Raw genomic sequence first — 23,956 nt, 5'->3', positions numbered from 1 at the left:
AAAACTGAGTTTTATGCCACAAGGGTGACCCTAGAACATAGTTTTTAATGGTATATAGGGAGAGCCTGTAAAGAACTTTAATTTTGTTAACACTGTGTCTTCTGATGTTTGGGAGATTGCTAATCATCTAATACCAAACTAATAAATTTAATTAATTAATTAAGTTTAGGCCCAATTAGACCACCTTTGCTAACTTGAAATGTTTCCTTACTCTAGAAGTAGTTCCTTTGATTTCTGTAGAACTTCTTCCAGAATAAGCTACTACTCAGCATGAATGGGGGAGGAAGCGCAGACACAGAATTGTACTGTCTATATGTTCTCTACTTTTGCATTCTCTCATGCTGATGTTAGAGTTCAGATCACATCTTAAGCAGGTATCATGCAAACTTTAAGAATGCAGGATCCAAAGGACTGTGAAAAGTAGAACTAGATGTAGCAAATGAATTAAACTACTGCTAGATAAATGACAATGTTTTTCAATGGCTTTGGATTATATGTTTGGGAATTTTGCTAAAAAAAAAGATTTTTCATGGGAGATTTCATAATCTCAGAAACTAGTTACCAAAAGGACCTTTTATTGCCCTGATACATGGGCTAAGTACCTCTGTTCAATACCATAATCTTCCTTGGTACCTTGTTACCATAGCAACTATTAAATGTTTTAGATTCAAACTCATGAGGGAGCTTGCCCTAGAATATGAATATCCTGGGTGGGGCAGGAGAGAGAATTTCCAATGGACTATGGTAGAAGTGTTATGAATATTCAACTAGAATCTATGAGGGACATTACGCTAAGTGTCTCAAATATTTTGGTTATGGGATGGATTTGATATATAGATCAGAAGAAAATTTGGTTTTGTTCTATATTTTTGAGAGAAGTTCCGGTTGATATTTAAGCTATCTGAATTAATTCTCCATTATTTTGCAATGCTGGACTAACATTAAGTCAAGTGTTAATAAACTAAGTCATAGTTTAGTTTTACATTGTTTCGTTGTTATTTATGTGTTTCTTGCAATTGGTTACACTGACATATCTAAAGTCTTCTGTAATAGTCATTAGATATATAGAAATATTACATTGGAGCTGCCTTGATTCTGAGCCCAGAAATTTTGACTTCTTAATAATATGATCCATTTACATCTAGGCCAATTACTTGTGCCTAAACTAAAACATTTCTTTTTTGAAATGGTGCCACTTGCTAAATTGATTTGTATGGAGAAGGATGGGCACAACAAGTTATATTGCTTGCCTTGCAAAGATTGAAGCTGTGCCTTTCAAATGGATCCAGTTAAAAGTATGTGTATGTTACAAAATAAAATGAGCAAGTAAAAGAAGACAGTTCCTTTTGGCCACTTAGCATGAACAGATAACTGAATTTTTCAGACATGCTGCTTGAGAACAAATAACTAGAGTCATGCTGTCCTATCCAAATTTTAGTCTGTCAGCAAACCTCTGAATCACCAGCTCTGGTACCTACACTCCCTACATACAAGAAATCTGGAAGGTTAAATTGCTGATCCAAGTGAGAGAGACATTTTTAGAGAAAATGAATGCCCATTAAGCAAAGTATGTGCTAATTTTGTCTTGGTTATAGGTCACTGCTATTTATTAACTGATCATTTACATGGGCGTCATCTCAGTGAAGCCGTCATTATATCAGTTAAGTGTATTCTGTTACTGTGTACTGTACTACTACTACTTTTCTATGTACTAGTTTAGGATGTGCCAACCAGCATTATGCCAAATATATCACTATATATAAAAACGACTAAACCTTTTCCATTTTCTGGTAATTAATTATGTCAAGTTGCTTGTTATTATATCTTGTGTTCATTTAATAGCACAGAGCTTGCACACTGGATTAGTTTTGATAATCTGAGTTCATATCATGTCTTTGTAAAAGTCACTTCCAGGTTCGCATTAATAAAGCACATACATGTACTATAAAAGCCATGTGCCTTTCAGTGCTCCTAGCTCCCTCAAATGACACACCTCACACCCAAGGCCAGGTTTGAGGGAGTTGTGGGTGACAACTCAAACAGCACTACATTTCAGCTGTTGTTGTTAATGTTATTTTGTCTTCATGGACTTGATAAACACTAAACTGATGACTTAAAAATAAATACAAACAGCCAATGGATAAAAGGTGTACAGATGTCCAAATACAAATTTTCATCACCAAGAATGAAAAGTTGCTGCTCAGTAAGTGACAACATCCTGATATTATAACTTTATACATTGTTAGGTTAGAAACAGTGTTCCTTCTAATTTTTTCCATCCATGTGCGGAATAAATGTTGTGATGTGCATGGAGGTATGTGTGGATGTGCACCATCAGTATAACACTTGTTGGCAGCAATGAGTGCTTTGCCAGTCAGCTGGGTGGCACCTGAATCTTTCCCGCGTGGCCACCCATATGCACAGCTTACAGGGAACACGGATAGAAAATATACTATCTGACACAACTACATGGTGCTCCCTTTCTGATTTTATTTATTCTATTTAAAGAAGCTGAAGGTGGATGAAGGGCTCCAGAAAGCATTAGGCAAGATGAATTTAAAATAAAGGGGACATTTTCATAAACTCAGACAAGCATCTCCTAACGCTTTTCACTTTGCAAGAGAGCTGGCTCTGTGCCAAGAAATAATCTACTTGCCATCCCTGGAGATGACAAAATGAGAATCTAGATCTGCTCTTCTAACTCAAGTCCCATGCATTAAGATGAAAGAATGTCCTTACGCTCCATTATTACAGGTCAACAAAAATGATCACAAACAACATTCAGGGTAAGCAGATAGCCCACTGTGTAGTATATCTCTGCCATCGTTGCAGGATGAAAAATAAGTCTTTTAAAAAGGCTTTACATCCCACTCTGAAGGGGAAAATGTATTTAAAATTGGAATGGCGAGGGAAGGGGTAAAGGAACAGCCCTTGAATGGCAGTTACTGATATTGTCTCAGTCTAGTGAGAGATTGCTTTAACTCACACACCCCTGTGAGGACATTAATATAGCTCTGTCAGCGTGGAGCTGAAACATCCTATAAATCTCCATTTAAAAGCAAATTTGTAAACAATAAAATGTAGAAGCAGTAACATTTTAATTCCTATTGAACACGCTGCATAGAATGTTATTTACAATGCAGTGTTAAATGTTAAAACACTTCACAAAATCATCTTATGAGCTCTTATGATTTGGGCGTTGGGGTGGAATTAAGTGCTAGAAAACCAGGTTTAAATAACATTAAGTGTTTTACACAGGCTGACAACAGCCAGGCAGTTCCTCGCTATTCCACAAGCTTCTCCAAATCCCACAGTGTTTATGCAGTCAAATATCCATTCAGATCCATAGGGGGCTTGCTGATTAAAGGCAAGAGTGTTCAGCCCTCTATGACTGGGATTTTTTCAAAGCGCCTAGAAGAGATAGATGCCCAGATGCCACTGAAAGTGTTTTAAAATAAGCCATGATCATTGACATCATTTGGGAATCTTTCAATTTTTGAACTAAGTCTCAGGAAGAAGTGGGCTATGCAGGACCAAAGCTAGCACTGATTCAGGAAATGTTCACATTTTCCTAGTTATATTAATATGGCGAGGAGCATCTAAAGTCACAGACTGCTATCAGGATTTCTGAAACAAAGAAGCAGTGACCAATGTGCCTTCTAATTTTTTTCCACCCACATGCAGAATAAACTTTGTTCTGTGAACTGCCACGTGTGGATGTGCACCACCAGTAGAAACACGTGCTACTGGCTGTCGGTGTTGTGGCCGCTCTGCTAACCAGCTGGGTGGCATCTGAATCTCTCCTGGGTGGCTGCCCAAGTGCTGAGCTTACAGGGAACACTGGCAATGATCCGAGTCTTTCTGGTCTAAATGGCTAGAAAATCCTATTTGGAGTGGGGGTTCAATGAACCTACTAGCTGCTCCTATAAAGAGTCACTTAGGAATGAGTGGCCTAGCTCCAGGCCTCTACCTCTGAAAGTATCAAAACAGGTAGGGGGGGGAATTCTACCAAAGACATCGCCTTTTACTTAGGTGACAGAATAAAAGTTCTGGGCTGTCTCCAGCCTGACCAAAATCTTATCAACTGTTCATGTTTTTATTGAGACCACAAATTGATTTTAAGGCGGTTATTCAACTTGACTGATAAGAGCAGGATATAGCATTAATGGAGGCTGTCTGGTGATGTGTCGCCAGATGACAGGGAACATACATCCTGCTATGCTAGAGGAGACCATTGGTATAATCTGGTCCAGCATCCTCCCTCTGACCAGGTTACTTTTGATTCTTCAGAGGAAGGTGAACACACCATATGCTCTCCCCTGCATCTATCCATTGTGCAATTCTGCATGTGCAAGATGGGAAAATCTTTCCTTACGCTGATGGGCTATGAGATTATCATGAAGTATGAACATTTGAATACACTCTTAACACTACAGTCATTGTCGCATCGCAAAAAGATTTTGAGTTTGGATTTAATTTTTCAAAACAACCTAAATTTGTTATTCAGAAATGCTGAAGATTGTGATGTAAATCCTGAACATGTTTCACTTTTGCTGCTCCCCATGCTACTAGATTCTTATTAGATCCCAAATACCAGTATATTTGCAGGAAATTCTACTCTTCCCGTATTCTTGCTTTGACCAGAAACAGGAAACCTTTAATTTTTGTCAGAACCAAATAATATTTTACAAAGAATCAGTTTTCCTTGATTATGTGATCAGCTCACACTTGAAATGGGTTATAGAATCATAGAACACAAGAACTGGAAAGGACTTCAAGAGGTCATCGAGTCCAGTCCCTTGCCCTCATGGCAGGACGCAGTACTGTCTAGACCCATAGTTTCAAGAACCAATCTTCCCTAGCCTCACCCTCTTTCATTCATCACTCCCCTTAACAAGCTATGTACAAAATGTTCGTTTTTGCTTTCTTCTCTCTTGCTCTGAACCTTCAAGTACTGACAACTTTTGAAAAGATGGACCAATTAGCCAATCTGCTATGGCTGATATTACAACACTGCTTCTTTTCTGGAAGATTTGTTACAACTTCATCTGGCATACTTACACTACTCTCATTAGATAAGCATTATTTTTCATATTACTGAATATATCAATGTAACAGAACTTTTTTCTTCTGGATAAAACGTACATTATATATACTTCTTAGCTTGCTATATAATATTTGTTCACATCTCAATTTTCTCATGTTAGATATCTAGATGAGAGACATCAAGGCAAGAATCAGACTAAGCAGGTGCTTAATCAGAGGATAAGAGATGTCTTGAAAATCAATCTCCCACTGAGCTGGAAGAGAAGGATTTACAAACATAGTGATAGATGGCATAAAGACACATCTTCTCCCCCTTCCCCAAACATAGACCTCAAAAATAAAATAGACACTTTTCACCATCCAGGCATCTATGAAGAAGGTAGCAGCGGGAATGATCTTAAAATATAAAACTGACGTAGCGTCCAGAGAGCAAATTCATGAAACTGGAATATAGAAGAAGCCAGGAATTATGATCTTGTGACTAATGCACTAGACTTAACACAGATTTCATCTGTGACCTTGGGCTAGTCATGTAGCATATGACCAAAAGCCACTGACGATTTTAGTTGTCTTCAGTAAACACAGGATCAGTATCTTGATGTCTCAATTATACAGACTAAGAAGCATTTGCAAAGGAAACTGGGATCTGTAAGAGTCTTAACTGTTGCTAGGTCTATCAGATGCATATTTTATTTGCACTAGTTCCGCTCCCACTGATCACAATGTTGAACATGAATAACAATTTCTGTCCTTCAATAAATAACATGGTACCTAAAATGCTGTCATTTACTAAAAAGGTCCTAATTTGTAACAGCTCCTTCTATATAACTTTGTTTTAACCACATTGTAACATTGTCACAGCGGTGTCTTTTGCCATGCAAAAATATAATATGGTTATCATGGAATGCCTACAGTATATAAGGCTTGTTTTAAGTGCCGTGGGGTTAGTTTTGGCTATAACCCAAGAAAACTACAAACTGACTTCCACTATCAACCATTTAAAATCAATTTGAAGGCATTTGGAAAGCATTTTAAAGAGCAACTCGGCATCAATAAAATTTAATTAATTGGGTCTATGGATGCACATGTAAAGTGAGTGTTAATTGTGCTAGCAATGCTTTTCCATTAAAAATTAAACTCATGATTAGTAACTGAGAAAAACAAGCCAATGTTCTATAAATTAATATTTTTTTAATTTGTGTCCATAGATCAGTAACATAATCATAATTCTCCATGTGCTTTGTTAAATGAGAGCATCAATATAGTGCAGATAGATCAAGTGCCAATCGTCTTAAAGTTTCATAGCAATCATCCTGACAACTGTTGATGCAAGTCATCTATTTGAACTGCCTTTCCTTTGACTAGGGAAATCCCTCCATTCAAAATTAAGAATACTCACCATATTAGAGAGAATAGGAAGTGAGAATCCACATTTGTAGGTTGATGGCTTTTTTGCCCAAGGAAGAAATTACGGTTTGGGTAATTTACCTGTGATGATTACCTAGAAGTGATACTACAGAAAGATTAAGAAAAAGCTTTGCCCAGCTCTACTCCCTGGTACCAATGTCACAAATGAAACTGGTTTCTAGGCCTGGCAGAACAGAGTGAAGCAATACCTAAATACCTTTAAAAATCTCGGTATTAGTCTTTCTCTGTGCCTCAATTCTCTGACTGTATAGTGGCTCCATCTCGTCACACCTACAAACACAAGTGGACTCTGGAGCATCCATTCTTAAGCTGTAAAGTCAAGTCAACTTGTTGCAGAAGCTATTCATTGAGCATAAATTTATAGGTATTGTTTTAATAAATTATTTTTATGAATGTACTCCTCATCTTGAGTTTGGATCTTGGAGGAGTCATCCAGAAAATAATACTTTTCTAAGGGACTCAACCCATTTAAATAGATCAAGCAACGTGCTGCTAATATAGCAAATAGCATGTGTCTGATTTTTGTTAAGGGGCCAGTGAGTAGCCAGATGGTTCTGAGTAGTGGTCTGCACTCAGGAAAGGGAGATGGATTAGAAGGGGGAGATGTCTGTAGTACTCAACAGTGTCCATGTCAGGCTTTGGATCACTTAAATTTTCTTTTTACAATAGGCTTTCACCTGTATTTAGAGAGGCACTTGTTTTCTCTACTTCCTTTATGATTTTTGACACTCTGTGTAAAGAAGAGCAAAAGAATAGGAGCAAATAAAGTGGCTGAGATATCACAGCCTTTCTTCAGTGGGCATTACTTCTTCCCCACACTCTTACTAACCTATAATTCACAGTCCAAATACTGTGCTTGTCCTGTGGACACAACCTAAGCCAAGAAAAGTCACTTCAAAATGCATTACAGCCACGCATTTCCCAAAACCATATGCTGAAATTTCACTCACAACACTGTGCTTTGTACTCACTTGTGCTTAGAAATATGTATACATGTACCAGTAGTTAAACTGGGAACCTGGATCAGCAAAGCACATTAGCTTGTGCTTAAAGTCTGTTGACATCAAGATAAGCATGTTAAAGATAATGTCACCTTAGTCACCCTAACTGCAGAATAAATATGATACTTGCTAGGTCAGTGGGTGCAACTAGTATTCCCGCTTTCCAAAATCCACCCTCCCAAACACTTGTCTACATTTTCACTCAGGAAAAATTCATCCAAATTAACTCATGCTGTGAATTTAAAGTGGATTAGTTAAACTCCATTGTCATTGTGTGTGGACATCTTGAAAGTGAATTAAGAAAAAATATGAAGATCACTTTTATTCACAATAAGAGGGTCCACATGAGGGTTTAATGCACTTTAACTAACCTACTTTAATTTTGAATAGTTTCCCTAATTTTTTACATAGAAAGCCTGAAGATAGATTTATTTCCCTTTTCTTTATTCATACCATAAGATATCCTTTTCAGTCTCACCCATCAACCTCTGATCACCTTCATACATTGACGTACTGATGTCTAATAATTTTGTGTAATTAGTTTGTCATCTTTAGTTAGGGTGGTGACTGACATGTTGGTAATGGAGCTTGTTATATACAGTAACTGAAATAATAATATGGAGCATTGTAAGAAAGCAGTATCTTTGGTTTCTAAGCATAACATTTGTTTTATGCTTTACCATTATTTGGTAATTTGGCATGGATTTAAGGAGGTTTTCTCCTCCTAATAGACAGGTTTGAACATATACCTCAGCAAAATCTGTACTCCAAAGCAAAGGAAATATGAGCATAGAAATTAAACAGAGGAAGTGGTTAAATTGTTAATGTTTTGAACAGGTACTTATCTGTATATTTAGTTTATTATGGCCGTAATAATGTCATTCTCTGAAACATATGTACAACTATAAATTCTTTGGTCTAATTGATTTTATACCTTGAAACATGACCAATGCTTAAATAAATCATCATTATTCTATATTTCATGCAGTCAGTCTCCACATTAGGAATTTTTTATAAAAGTATAAAAATGCTTTATCTCTTTCAGAGTCTTTTTTCTAAAGATAAAACTTCATAATAGCAAGTGAAGCTTTAGAAAGCAGCACAAAAGGAAGTAGAAGAGTAATTAGTAATCCTTGTTTGTTTGTTTTAAGTAATCCATGTATTTTTCTTGTTTCACTGTTTTCAGGTTTTCACTGAGTATCTGATCCTATGCGTTGTAATGACCATAGCCAATTATGTAGAGCTAGATTTAGCCCTTGATTTTTCTATCTGTCCTGATGGGGAAGTGAGGGACCTTTAGACCTTGTCTCAGCCTGCTTGGATTTTGAGTTTGTTTCTAGTGCTGAGTTTTACCTTTGCATCCTTGGATTGTCCATCCTGCAAGCAGGCAGACAGAAAAGTTTGGTTTCTCCCTACTATTCTTTACTGCTTCCCTACTGGCCAGGCACTAGTGGAGAAGTAAATTGCAACTTTTCAAATGTAGTATATTAACGTTACTTTCTTTTGGGAGCAAGAGGGAAGCAGGGAAAAAATATAACAAAGGCACAAATGGTTCAGTGACAGGGATAAATCCTAAGGATTGCTCTGATCCTGAGGCTTTATTAGTGTCATGGGATCATTTGTCTACTTCATGAATCCACAATGGCATCTTCCTCTTCATAGCCAGCATGTGCCAGATCATAAACCTATTTGTAAATTACAATTAAATATTTAAGGCCAAGTTTTCAAATGTGTATTAAAGCAGACTCTGTGTCTCCAGCTTTCCACACACAGTCAACTGAAATGAGAATGAACTGAGAAGGAAAAATGTCTTCATTTTGAGCTTCTGTGTGGCCCATAGCTGTAAATGCAGTTTGCCCACACAAATTCTTGATTGTGCTTGTAAAATTATGGGCACGAGAATAAAGCTCCTTTCTGATCATGTGATGGCCCTTATCTTTAAGTAAGCATTCAGCTGTAAAGATTGAAGATGTAGGGACTGTCTACCCTTTCTCTTTCCTGCCCAGCTTCACCATCATTTATTCTTCGCAAACTGGAGGATGTGTAACCCTCATACCTTCTGGGTGTGCTGTACTGTCCCATCTAGTGGTGCTGAGACCACTTACAGAGATAATGATGAGTCTGTTCTACAGCCTTAGCTAACAGTCCTCTGGCTTGAGGCTCATGTTCTAAGCTCAAGAAGCCCCGGGTTCCGTTCTGCATGCAGATGAGTGGGGTCTACTGCCATTACAGGTACAGCAGTAGTCACCTGAATTTACTTGGATGAACATTAGTTTGCTATGTAGACATCTCTTACTCAATGATGTATTATACAGGCAATTTGATTGATATAAGTCAAAAGGGAAAATATTTAAAACTGTCTTCTCAAGACCAGACAGGTATATTATCTTCAAGAACAACTATCAGAGCTTTATGAAATTCTAGTCAGAGTGAGATGAGGGGGAGGAAGATTATGCTGATGTGTTTGTTTTTCTCATGCTGCTTTGCCTGTGTCAGGTTACAGGCCATGAATGCTTTTTGGTTTGTTCATGTACGTTTTGTTTGTTAAACTTCAAATGCTTATCTAACTTCCTAATCTCCTGCAGGGATTTGATAACCTCAGTGTTTTCTTCATACTGCTTCTGGTGCCCTTGTTGTGATTAATGGAATAGACCACTAGATTGGCCACCTCCAAAATTATGGAATGTGTTAATCAGATGGGCAGATGACCTCAGGGGATGCTATGACCTTAAGGCCAGGGGTCATCCTTAAACAATATGATGAATTCAAGGATTGTTGTCACTACAGACTCCAAAAGGGTAAATAGAAAAAGCTTAACGTGAACCCTGAGAGACTGACATACACATTGCATTTTTATTAGATATTTATAGTTCACAAACAAGATCAAAAGGCAATTTTAAGTAAGTGTGTGTGTGCTTGCATGCGTGTGCAAAGATGTATCTTCTGTGTCTAGTAAAAACTACAAGGGGGAAGGCAGGAACTCAGAAGTTCTGGGTTCTAATTCTGACTGTAAGGTTATGCCTGCATACCAAAGAAAAAGACCCATCTGACTCATGCCAGTCAACCCAGGTTCAGGGGGATCAGGCTTTGGGGCTATTTCATTGCTGTGTGTCTTCCATAGCTGGAGCCTGATCTCTGGACCTTCTGACCCCGCCAGCCTGAATCATTGGCATGAGGGTTGTTCTTTGCTATTTCAATATACTTTAACAGGCTATGGTTTGGCCTGGACTTAACTTGTCTCTTTGCCTCCATTTCCCAATCCATAAAAAGGGGGAAATGACACTCATCTATCTCAGAGGAGTGTTGTAAGGAAAGGTTAGTTAATGCTGGTAAAGCACTTTGAAATTTGCTATGGACATACACATTAGTGTTTTTGCTATTCTCAGTAACTCTCTCACATATTATATCTGTAATTACAGTCGGGATACCTTACAGTATATCTCAGTCCGTCTTAATGGTGAATTTTATTGTGTCTCTTGCCTTTATTGTTGAACTAAGGATAACTTTGTGAAACTGGGAATTGGTATAAGCAAAAGGCTCAGTCTTCAGTTTGGTGTAGCTGAGAACATGGAATAAAGATAGCTGGAAGCCAAATTTTTACTTCTCTGTTCTGGATTGGCCAGAGGCCTACAAAGCCTCTGGCATGATTTAAGGCATCCTTCTGGAAGCCTTATACCATCCAGGCAGTACAAAGTGGTTGGATTTTGGGGCTGTGTGTGATCCCTTTATTGTGTCCACAAACTCTAAACTGAGCAGACAGTGCTAGATTTTCTGTCCAATTTCCACTCAGCAGTATAAATAGTGGAAAATACATTCTACAATGTAACCACATATTAATCTATTTCTTTGTTGTTTACTGTTTATTTCTTTTGACTTCCATTAGTGCTATATCCAGTCTTGAGCTCTTTACAAACAGTATAAAATGCAATATAAAAAATAATTTCTAAGAACTGCTTGCCAAAAATGTCTAAGGAAAATACAAAGCCATGGATTCACAGAATGTTCCACAAGGTGTAATGCACAATGATAATACCTGGGGTAAATAGTGAGGAATAGGTCCCTGGCATTCATGTAACATCTGGACATAATGGAACTGATTATGGAACCCTAAATAAATTAACTGAGAGGAGAATGTGACCCCGAAAGAAGCTAAATACACCATGGTGTGAATATACTGTAATAAAATGGGTTAGAAATAACTTGGTATTTACTTCAGGTAGAATTTAATGTTTTCCACCTAAAAAGACAATTTGAGGTAACTTCTAAGCATTCCCTTACACCATTTGCTTTAAATAGTTAACAATGGCAATATCTAGTGCCTGTAAATTATCTGCTGCAACCTAATGACTGGGCAAAGGGGGTGGAATGAAAGTACTGCATGCTCAGGATGCATATGTATTATAAAAAAATCTAGTTTCAATAATAATATTCTTAATAATAATAATAATAATAAAAGAAAAGCCATTTTGCATGAAAACATGTTTAACTGTATTTGTAAATTTCAATCAAAAAATTACAGGTTTGCTCTCATTTAGAAAGAACTGCGAGTGATTTATTCAGTTATTAACTTCACACGCTTGGAAGAAAGAATTAAATACCAGTCCCCATTGAAGGCTTTTGGATTATTCTTCCAGAATATACCACATAAAAGTTTTGGCAGCTCTGTGTGAGTTGCTTGGTAAACAGGAGAGAGTTTGGTGGAAGCTAAAGCAGATGTGTCTGTACTCTGACAGTTTACAGCATCTTATAAATTCCATAAAATGAAAATGAATTATGTATTATTGGGTTTACATAAGGTCACAGGATGAACTTTGACCCTTCTCTTTTCTCATTTGGCTCAATTATTAGATGAAATGACAGATTTGATCTCTTTTCAAATTGTATTAGAAAGGGCCTCTTTATTTTGCCCTCTAGCAGCAATCCTCTGACAGAACTAGGCAAGTGCATTAATTATGATTGATTTAGTGGGTCTATAAGGTGATTATTTCTAGAATTCCACTTCTATGCCAAAACCTTTTGACCTCTCTCAGGCCACACAGCAAATGAAATCCATAAGAAGATTTAAGAGAGGACTGACCGGTGCTGCAGTTTCCTTCCAGTGTTTGCACTCAAAACACTTTAGGACATCCAAGCAAATCCAAGGGATTGAATTACCAGGACACTCTATAGCTAAGACATTTAACAATCTGACATTTTTGTTTAAAGAAATTTTGTGTCCTATATCCAAAAATGGAATTAAATTAATGACCCACAGAAAAGATCCTGTCTTTAGTTGATAGTTGTACTGAGGATTTATTTATTTTTTACTTTGTAAAATAGACACATTGAAAATTTCAGGATAAGACACAACATCCCTTTTTTCAATGTATTAAAAATGACAGTACTAATTAAAGAAATAAAGGACAGGGACCATTGTCAGTCTCAGTGTATAGGCTTGCATTATAATGAGTTTGAGATGAACCAAAGGAGCTTAACTGAACTTTTAAAGTATGGTCTCCCATTATTTGCATGGAGAAATATCTACTGGAAGGGAGTACAGGTCATGAACCTCTTGCCCTTGTGGATAAGAAGTAGCTGCCACCTAGCAGCATAAGAATGTTTTGAATGAGCCTAAGACAATATAATATTTAATGCTTGGTTTGGGAAAATTGATGGGAAGGGCTCTGATGATAGAGGTCATAATTGTCTTTTTGGTCATAAAAATGTGCTTTGTAGTGGGAATAGAATTTCAATAATCCTCTGGATCTTTTAGCAAAATTGTATTTTTCAGATGATCATTTCTTACCAAGGGGACTGTTTTCCCTTGATATGCATCTTTTAAATATTACTGTTGATATAAATATGTTAAAATAACAGTAAATGCCATAGTCTGAAATCAAAGCTGAGAACTGTGTTCATAAAGATGAAATGCATATTGTACATTTATTTTTATTCACAATTCAATGCTTACTAGTATTTGGTTTATGGAGCAGTGGAAGTTGGGTTCAGGATGCTCAGATTTATTTCCAGCTTGACCTGTGTGATCTTGGGAAAGACAGCTTTTTCTTTTGTGTATATGGTGAGATTGCTGTGTAAATGAAGTATTTCAGGTTTTGCATGTATGGGTAATACAGTACTGCCATTTTGCTATTTCCCATTGCTATGAAGTGGTAGGAGACTAGATACTTATCTGGGGTAAAAGTTTGCATGAGTTCAAGTAACACTGTTTCTTGGGTCAATTCATCCTGTAGGCAGCAAAGCCAGTGACCCTTTGGTGATTGTTCATTAAGGGCAGTGAGTAAGTAGCATCCCCAGTCCATGACATGGCACATGTTAAGAAATGCATGAATTTGTAATTCCTGAGCTGTTACTGACTTGCTTTTTCTGTGACCCAGTCACAAAAAGTGAGGAGAGAATTGCTGAATTTAGCAGACCTTCAGCAGAAAATAAGCAAATAATGGTTACAAATGAGTTTGTGTGTGTGTGTGTATCTTTAAAAAGAATAACATTTAGGAAAGTCAATGGGAATAGAGCTCAACTGAGGGCATCTAATTTTATTCAGGCTGGAGATTCAAAATATGAGTATATGTGCTGTAAATATAGCATTTTATTCCATTTTTCTTTACAATTTCTAGAGATGAAGTTTTTTTCTGTAGTTATGATAGGTGAGAATATGTCATGCTCTGAATGTAAACCTGAGGCTTTCCCATCATCAACACCAAGGTATGGGCCAACTGGGCTACCGCCCGGGGAGCCCCATTGTAGGGCGCGCTGCACGGGGCTGCTGGACTGGGGGGGGTGGCGGCACCGTGCATGCTTCACGCACCCAGGGTGGCGCCATACATGCGCCGGGTGCCTGAAGGCGGGGCCACGCATGCGCCCGGAGGCAGAGCCACACATGCGCTGGGTGCCCAGGGGGGCTGAGGGCGCTGCACACCCGGGGGCGGAGCCGCCACGCTCCCAGGGCCCAGGGCGCACAAATGGCTCAGGCTGGCCGTGCCCATCATCAAAGCAGAGCAATATCATCCAATGCGCAGTTCCCTCCCTCTTTCAGTCAGCAAACATATCAAGAAGTCCTATGGCACCTTAAAGACCAACACATTTATTTGACCGTAAGTTTTGGCCATTTTCATGCATCTGAGAAAGTGGGCTCCATCCCATGAAAGCTTATGTGAAGTAGGATTTACACCCCCCCCCTCCAAAACTCCCGATCCTCTGTATTTTGGTTAGTCTCTAAGGTGCCACAGGACTGCTCATTGTTTTTAAAGTTACAGACTAACACAGCTACCCTCCCGCCCCCCGGAGTGTTTCTGTTGATATTTTCCCTATGGGTTAAATAGGAGGAGAAAACAAATAAGTCTGAGTTTATGGTTAGAGGAAACTGATGACTGAATAGCAGACACTACTGAATAGCACTCACTCAATAGTGGTAGAGAGTGGTAGTGATAAATGCAATAGATTATTTAGGTATTTATATAGTTGTTTTCTGGTTGAGATATTTTTTATTTTCTTTTAGCTTATTTTTATTACTAACACCACTATTTTCTTTACAAAAACCCAACTCAGAGGGAAGATACCCAAGTAGATTGTCATAGCTAATTAATAGGTGAATAGAACTAACAAAAGGTATACTCATTGTGAGCTAAAAATGTTAGTTTTTTAATACCTGAACTTCTCTATGTTTAACACAAGGTAACTTCACAATTTAAGGCTAGTAACACCAATTTAAGGAAACAACAATGGCCAGGGTCCTCATTTGGTATAAATTGTGGCAGAAAATGAAGCTGTTTTAGTTTACCCCAGCAATGTGTATGGCCCAATTTCTAACTGATCTCCATGTTCGTGAGGTTTCACTCAGACCTCATAGTTATCTTTCTCATATTGTGGAGTGATCTTTGAAGAAATACCATTTTACAAGCAAAAAAGAGAACACTACCAAAGACTTTATGCACTGAGTGGTTACCACCAGTAGTTCTGTAGCATGTTAGGGTATGTCTACACTACCACCCTATTTCGAACTAGAGTGGTTAATGTAGGCAACCGAAGTTGCAAATGAAGCCTGGGATTTAAATATCCCGGGCTTCATTTGCATTTTGCCGGGTGCCGCCATTTTTAAAGCCCCGGTAGTTCAGACTCCGTGCCCACGGCTACACGCGGCATGAAGTAGGTAGTTCGAATTAGGATTTCTAATTTGAACTACCGGTACTCATCATGGAAAGCCTAATTCGAACTACCTACTCCGTGCCGCGTGTAGCCGCAGGCACGGAGTCCGAACTACCGGGGCTTTAAAAATGGCGGTGCCCAGCAAAATGCAAATGAAGCCCGGGATATTTAATTCCCGGGCTTCATTTGCAACTTCGGTTGCTTACATTAACCACCCTAGTTCGAACTAGGGTGGTAATGTAGACATACCCTTAGAGACTAACAAATGAGCAACGAGGAAGTTGGTTTTTCCCACAAAAGCTCATGATACTAGATATATATTTTTGTTAGTTTCTAACATGCTACAGGACTCATCATTGTTTTTAAAATTACAGACTAACACGGCTACCCCTCAGAGTGGTTACAGTTTGTCTTTCAAAATGATTAGGAAACTAGCTCATTTTTTAATACTATACTATATATATTTTAGACAGAAACATGCTTATGGAACAATAATTGCTGAATCTCCCATGGAATTCCTTGCTGTCTAAATTAATCTTCCCAGCCGGACAGATTTTAGTGGCGGAGCATGTACAGACCCAGGAAACATTTATCAGATGTCTTTGTATACCACAGTAGCTGGTCTCTCAGCTCACTGTTTAGCTCTGAAACTAAAATGTAGCCTTATGTAATGTAATGTGCCTCAGTGTGCCCTGCCAGTCACCCTTTCTGACTAGCAGGAACGAACGGCCTAGTGCCATTGGTAAAGATATATTAAGCAGGCTGATTGTGTGTGTTATTAAGGCAGGGTCAGACTAGAAGGGTCCTTGTGAGTCACTGTTGTCACCCTTTTACCCTTAGGACTGTTTTCTTCTTTAAGAGCATAAAAATGATTGGTTGGTTTGTTTTTGTATTATGGAAGAATTTGTAATAATAGTAGTTACGTTAATCTTAGAATATTTTGTACTAGATCTGTTTTTACAAAAGCAACTATGTATTCCTTACATATATGAAACAACTATATAATTTTTGTTGGTGTGATTGAAGAATGCGAGGGTTTTAAAGGAGATTTATTTGAAGGCCAGCACAGAATTCATATGGTCAAAGGAAGGGCCAGAGACTTGGGGGAGTAAAGGAATTATCCAGTCTGTCCATAGTATTTGGTAATGAGTAGGGGACAGATTGAGAACCCTGAAGTTAGAACCAAGCATTTCCAACATGTGAAGCTAATAAGTCCCATCGAAACCAGGGTGGAGCAACACCCAGAAAAAGCCATTAGCAGACTGAAGTTAAACAACAATGAAAATAACTAACATATGTTGCAAAGTGACCAATTACAACAGGATGCGGCAAAATCCATAGACTTGCATGAGAAGGGATTCCTATAAAAGATGGGGTGTATTGCTTGGTTCTTTGGGCTGTGTCCTACTAAGATCCAGAGCATTGGTCCAAATCAACAAAGCCCAGCTCCTCTCTCGCACTCAGCCTAAGTGGCCACCAGGTTGATGTGAGCAACAGATTGGTAACTATAACAGTGTTCAAAAGCTTCAGAGGGGTAGCCAAGTTAGTCTGTAACTGGAAAAACTTTAAAAACAACAAATAGTCTAGTAGCATCTTAAAGACTAACAAAACATGTAGATGGTATCATGAGCTTTCGTGGTTTTGTTAATCTTTAAGGTGCTGCTAGACTATAACAATGTTGGCAGGACTGGTGTGTGAGAATGTGTGTGAATGTATATATTTTTTACTTTGTATTCTCAATAATCGTAGTGTATTGCGTGTTCCCTTAAAAAGATCCTGTGTGCTTCTTATAAGCTAGAGATACCTATAATTCAGACCCTGTAACACCAAAAGTTTGGCTTGATCACCACCAAATTTTTCAAGTACACTTTGGTGACAGCATGATAACCAAGATAGCCTTGTCTCTTTCTCCACTGATCTTACCTCGCTGCAATACACCTGACAAGAACTATCATTTTGTAAGTTGTTCAGAAGGTCTTTTTCAGAGTTGTTGGCATGAACTATGAGAGAGAGTCTCTGAATTCCAGATTTTTCCTCTGTATGAAAAAGTGTTTTTTAAGTCATAATGCTGAGGCAAAGTGCAGCACAGTTGGTGAACACGAAAGGTTAGTGAAGCTTTGTTGTTACATAAGACAGCCGTTTGTTCAATGATATTGCCCAGCTGGTAGTCACATGGTATGTACACATGTTCTTTGGCATTTGCAGAGAGCTACATGGTTGATTATGCAGCTTGCCAATTTAGTGCATGGTAAGTGAACCTGAATAGAATGAAATTCTGATGTGAATTCTGTGCCTTGCTATTGGATTCCTTTAAAAATCAGAACTTACACACAAGTGATACAATCTTATTATCTCATTTATATAATCATTACAAATGCTTAACCTTCTAGACACATACAGGTAGGCACATATATTTTAATCACCAATGTAGGATGAAAGAATTCAACATGTACAGCCATGTTTACAAAAAGTGGATGCAGAAGCTAATGTTCAGGCCTGTATAAAGAATCCATGACCCCATATGAAAGATACCCTTTAAACTGTACATATGCAGTACTGAGAAAAGGAACCTCGGGAGCTCAAAATCATGCATCTTCAACTACTTGATATAAATGCTGAAGCAGGTGTCACTTTCTAGTGTTACACATACCCATTTATCCAGTATGTTACTCAATCCCACACAACTCCTTCCACTAGACTACAGTCATCTTGAATATCTGAAATTGAGAGACCTACAAATACGGTAGTCTGTAACAAATTCACATCTGCAAACAATGAGCACTTGATAATGGCTGCAAACAACAGCCTCTGCCTATGTCACTAGATAAAACTTATGCTATATTGGAGGGTAGAGCTATTGTTCATGAGCCAATGAAGAATTTCTGCTAAAGTAGTGGGGATTGTATGTTCGTTGAGTCAACTGCTAGAGCATGTCATGGTGACGAGCATGTTTGACATCCTATTCAGTACAGAGGTCTGGAATGCACTCTCATACACATATACTTAGACATATATAATGACAAATTGTAGAGGAAGGCAGAGACACGTACATAAGTCAGGGTAGAATTCCAAATGTGTGTGGCAGCACTCAGCAGATAGTCTACTCTTCTCATATTTTTCATGTGGTTCCCATGCTGAGGTGAGAGGAGAACTTTTTCCCTTACTAATTATTCTAATAAATTGGGTCATATGTTTAGTACCTCAATTTGGAACCGACCAGATTGACAGAAAAGACTAAGCAAAGCTTGCCAGCTTTCATCTATCTCAGAATTCATTGATTCCATCTACAGTGATCTTCTTTGTGAGTAGTAAGCTAACACTTACTCTTTTCTCCTTTAATATGTGCCTGGGTGTAGGTACTCAGAATTTCTGAGGAGCGCTGGGAATGGGTATGGGGAGATGGATCACTCGATGATTTCCTGTTCTTTTCATTTCCTCTGAAGCACCTGGCACTGACCACAGTTGGAAGACAGAATACTGGGCTAGTATATTGGTCTGACCCAGTATGGTCATTATTATGATTGCAGTCCTTTTTCATTTCTGTGGTCAGTTTCTTACTGCTCTTCAACCACCTGTATTTTTTAGTTTGTGTTTTACTCCTACTTACGAAGGCTGAAAGGGGTGTAAAATATCAGGGAAATCTGTTCCTAGTTCATTGGATATGGTTTGTTTGTATATAGTCCATGGTCTGTGGGAATGAAAATCTGGCTAGTGTGGGTCCTTTTTCTAGAGATCAGAAACATTACAGACCGTTGCTCAATTTCTGGGTGCTTGCAGAAGAAAGGACATGGCCGGAGTGAAGTGTTTCCAAACCAATTCACCAAGTTTGAGTTTTGCTCTAGAAAATAATTCTCCTTTCCTTTTCCCCATTATTGGCCACACTTTCAAAAGACCTCAGCACATTTGAAAATCTGAACCTAATCTAAGTGCCTAAATGGGAGTTGAGCTCTTTTGACTATCTGGCCCCAAATTACTGCCAGACATTGTTACATTGCTTCATGGGTGATGTATCTTAGGGAGAACATAGTATATCTTAAAAGCAAGAATATACAGGCAGTCCCCGGGTTACGTACAAGATAGGGACTGTAGGTTTGTTCTTAAGTTGAATTTGTATGTAAGTCAGAACTGGTACATATTGTAGGGGAAACTGTAGCCAAACATTTCTCCAGAGCTCAGTTTTATTCTCCCACACCTCACTTCCCTCAATCCTTTATTCTCCCTAGTCTGCTGGGGGGGAGTGCTAGCTTCGCGTCTCCCTGGTCTGCTGGGGATGGGGGCACTAGCTTCGCGTCTCCCTGGTCTGCTGGGGAGGGGGGCACTAGCTTCGCGTCTCCCTGGTCTGCTGGAGGGAAGCAGCTAGTGCGGGGTTGCCTCACCCCGTTTGTAAGTAGGGATCCGATGTAAGTCGGATCCATGTAACCAGGGGACTGCCTGTAACAGGAAACTTAACCCAAAATGGATAATTTAAATATCTATGCAAATACTGTAGTGTAACTCCACTTTTTTTCCCCCAAATTAAATGATCCCAACCAACCCAATACATGTTTTATTAAAGATTTTGATCAGCTCAGGTAAAGACATTCTTCACTATAAGCAAAAGGTAGGTGGAAGCATATTTATATATGCAAATGTTCATGCCAATATCTTATTGAACAAATAACAATTGTTATTAGCTTCATTCATTTAAAGCAATACTAATATTCTGCACTCTTTTGATTTGTACTCTGCTTTTCAACGACACGGACTCACAAATAGGGAAAATATGGAAAGAAGATGTTTTCTCAGTTTTTAGACACTGGGGATTTTCCACTGAATATTTATGAGCATCATATTTCTCAAGCCATAAAAGACTTGACAAAAAGGCAGACAGAAAAATGTGGAAAGCTTCTCCCATGTTCAGGGATAGAGATGTACAACCATTGCAATATTAAATAACACTTCTATACATGACAAATAAATCAGCTTCTGTGGGATTGTTAGAGAATGGACTATTTTCCAACAGGATTGTGAATTAGAAAAGAAATTCTTCAGGAATACCATAGATATCATCATTACACTGAAATTATCAGTGACCTTATCAATGTCACTGATGCCATTATGTCCAGATACTGGGGTAAGAATATCAGATTCATGGGCCATATCTTTGATTGCTTTTCTGGTTCCGTTGTGCTGCTTTGGTAGCCAAAAATTCCCTATATGCAGATGTATCATCCACTCTTCCCTCCCTTTGTGTAGAGAGGGAATGCGGGATGAAAAGAGGGAGCAGAGATCTGTATTAGATCACTGTTTCTGGCAGAACTAAGCCATTTGTGAGCTTTGCTCAGCTGAGAATTTGGTCCTGTCTTACCACATTGACAGAAGTCTGCTTAGATTGTTTGCAGGAATAGTTGGGAATTATAATATCTGATTATGTCAGACTGGACCTGCAAGGGCCCCTATAGTGTTTGATATCTCCTGGGATAAGAATGCAAATCGTGATAACCTAATATTGTTTGTTTAAGTGCAGCATGGTCATCTGAACTGGACTGAGCCCTGGTCTGGCCTTGGACTGTCACGCCCATGCCATTTGTGAGCAAATGAAAATTGGACACAACATTTCTAAAGGATTACTATTTTACGGCTGAGGTGACATGGAGGTTGGACTGGTGGGAGAGGGAGGTGTTCATTTATTGGTTTTAACAAATGACTGGGAGCTCCTACAGCTCCTTTTACTTAACTTGAATCAGACCAAAGAGAAAATGTATCTCATTTTAATACTGATGCAAACTAATGAGTTGGTTTTCACTTCTGTCATCCTCAAAGCCCTATATTTATAATACTACAAGTATATTAATGGATAGATTTAATGATATATATATATTTCTGTCAGGATCCTCTAAATTACTTTTGCAACCACAACGCACAAAATGATGATGTATTTCAGTAAACAGAACAAGGTAGGTTACACTTGTAATGCACATAAATTCTTTGTTCTAAAAACATCACGGCCTTTGATACAGTACAGTGCTTTCCAAAGACACTTGATAATAAAACTTAACTCAGTGGGGAGGGAAAAGAGCTTCCTGACACTGCCTACACTTATCACATTCCCTCTGCCCACTTGCTGCTCTCCCAGAGGTAGCATGGCCTGACCCTCAATGAAGTCATTTTGAATCCAAACACCACATGAAATTCTGAGTACGAAGTCTCACAAACAGAATGCATTTGAAAGGTTTCATATTTCAAACTAAGAATTCTAGAGGATTTTTAAGTGTTTTTGTTTTGTTTTGTTTTTTGTTTTGTTTTTAAAAAAGCTACCCTATGGGTACTTTCTACTTGATTCTGATTTCTTCTTTGGATGATTTGCTGGCTTCCTGGTGCTGTTTCCATTCCTCCACCCCCATAGCTAATCAGTTGATCACCCTATCATTCTCCTGCTGGGTTTGCAGTGCTGTGTCCATACAAAAATTGCTATTCCCATTAGCAGATTTCAGAGCAACAAACTCTCAGGTCCTAAATGAACTACAGATTATGAAAATATTTTAAATAAATAAAATAAACAAACAAATAAATAACTAGATAAATAAATAAATGGCAAATGTTTTATCAATTTGTAATAATTACAGCCAAGTAACCTGAAGGAAAAAAGAATGTTACAGTTACAACATCAGTAGTCAAAGTTGGGAAACACCACAAGTTCAGTTCTCTAAGCAACCTTAATTCAGCCACCTCATAGGAAAAAAGAACAGTATCAAATTTGTCACACATATCCCCCATAGAGTTCTCTTTGCTAGATATTCATCAGGCTGCTGTATTGAGCACAAATCCACTGGATCTGTGTGCTCTAAGATTCCCTGGTCTAAGCAACACTTACCTTTTCCTGTCTGTTACCCTTTTTAGGGAGATGGGACTTTTATGGTTTAACTGCCATTGGCTACCAGAACCACTGGATGGAGTGTTCCCTGTAAGCCGGGAGGTTGTGTAAATTCTAGGGAGAGATTCATATGCTGTCCAGTAGAACACCCACAGTTAGGTGGGATTATTTTTTTTGTTTCTACTGGTGGTGCACATTCACACATGCCTCAGTGCACATACAAATTATTCCACACATGGATGGAAAAAAATCCACACATGGATGAAAAAGATTAGAGGGAACATTGCTCTCAGACTTTCCAGTCATTCTCCTAGAACTTCAACCATATGTGCTCTCTTTCTGATAAATGTGACAACGAAAGCAGATAGACTTTGTATAGGATTCTAAAATAAAATACTCTTCATTCACATAGCATATGAGACATTCAGCACTAAATAAAATGATCAAATAATAAGCACACCTATTGAAGTTTCTTGGCTTACTCTCCTCACAGTTCAGTTTAGCACTTGGAGATGGTGAGGGGACAAAGCATACTCCATTCAGATGGAAATTTGGGGGAACTTAACTGAAAATTCTACATTGAGCATGTATTAACTCAGATTCCTCAGAGGCTTATAACTTCATCAAATTTGTGTGGATATTTACAGGGCTGGCAAAAGAATCATCCCTATCACCTAGGAAGCTCTCTCCTCCACTTTTCATGCCCAAAATAGAAGTCCCAGCTCCAAAGCATAGAGGGATGTGCTAGAGCTTCTCAAGCAAATGGATGTGAGCAATTTTTAACATGGGGAAACAACATATTTTCCTTAATTTACCTGGAAACAGATAAACTGCTTTAGTTGATGAAAGTTAGAAAATAAACTGAAGTAGAAACTACATAGAAAATTCCTGCCCAAATGGTTAAAGTATAGAGCAAGGAACATAAGCAACGAAAAACAGGGTCTTCTAAAGGAAAGTATCAAGTAACTTTAACTTAAGGCAGTACTGACAGCTGCACTTATACATATTTCACAGTTGTTTATAGGTGTTTTTATCTGAGGACATCAAACCACTTACCTGACATTATTTAAGCTTCACAACACCTCTTTAACAGAGGACCATTCAAAATGTTATTTAATAAAGTTTACCTGCTTTCCTGTCTTGATAGAAACACTGCCATATTCAGGTAAAGTTAATAAATCTGAGACTATCATTTTGGAGTTTATGCTTTTCACTAAGTTTCGCTTTGTGGGTGGTGGTTTTTTCCCCCTTGGAACTGAAATTCCACAAGTGTAACCTATAGGATCTACCAAGAAAAGAAGTTTACTTGTTAATAGCTATTTACTTTGCAGTTGGCATGCTGCTACTGTTTTGTATGGCAAAATTCTATAATGAACTTTTCAAATTGAATCACGTTTTAATTTCATGAACTTGTGAGTCTTGGAGTCTGAAAAAATAAACAGCCCTCTCAAATTCCCTAAGCTTGAGGGAGTAGATAGTTCTGACT

General features: G+C 38.3%; 1 long non-coding RNA gene across 3 annotated transcripts in view; it reads left to right on the top strand.

The window, feature by feature from the left end:
- The window catches only part of LOC142831158 (uncharacterized), a 41,917-nt gene that overhangs the window by 6,408 nt on the left and 11,553 nt on the right, over positions 1-23,956 (top strand). The window contains exon 5 of one of the 3 annotated variants that reach the window (XR_012906829.1): positions 21,124-21,242. The exons of 1 other annotated variant lie outside the window; for it this stretch is intronic. This is a non-coding gene — a long non-coding RNA (uncharacterized LOC142831158). Of the gene's footprint in view, positions 1-21,118; positions 21,243-23,956 lie in introns of all 3 variants that reach the window. One more of the 3 variants, XR_012906828.1, reaches the window with a different exon arrangement.

The sequence above is a fragment of the Pelodiscus sinensis genome, chromosome 12 (assembly GCF_049634645.1).
Source record: "Pelodiscus sinensis isolate JC-2024 chromosome 12, ASM4963464v1, whole genome shotgun sequence".
Taxonomy (NCBI): domain Eukaryota; kingdom Metazoa; phylum Chordata; order Testudines; family Trionychidae; genus Pelodiscus; species Pelodiscus sinensis.
This window is presented reverse-complemented; position numbering and strand designations above follow the sequence as displayed.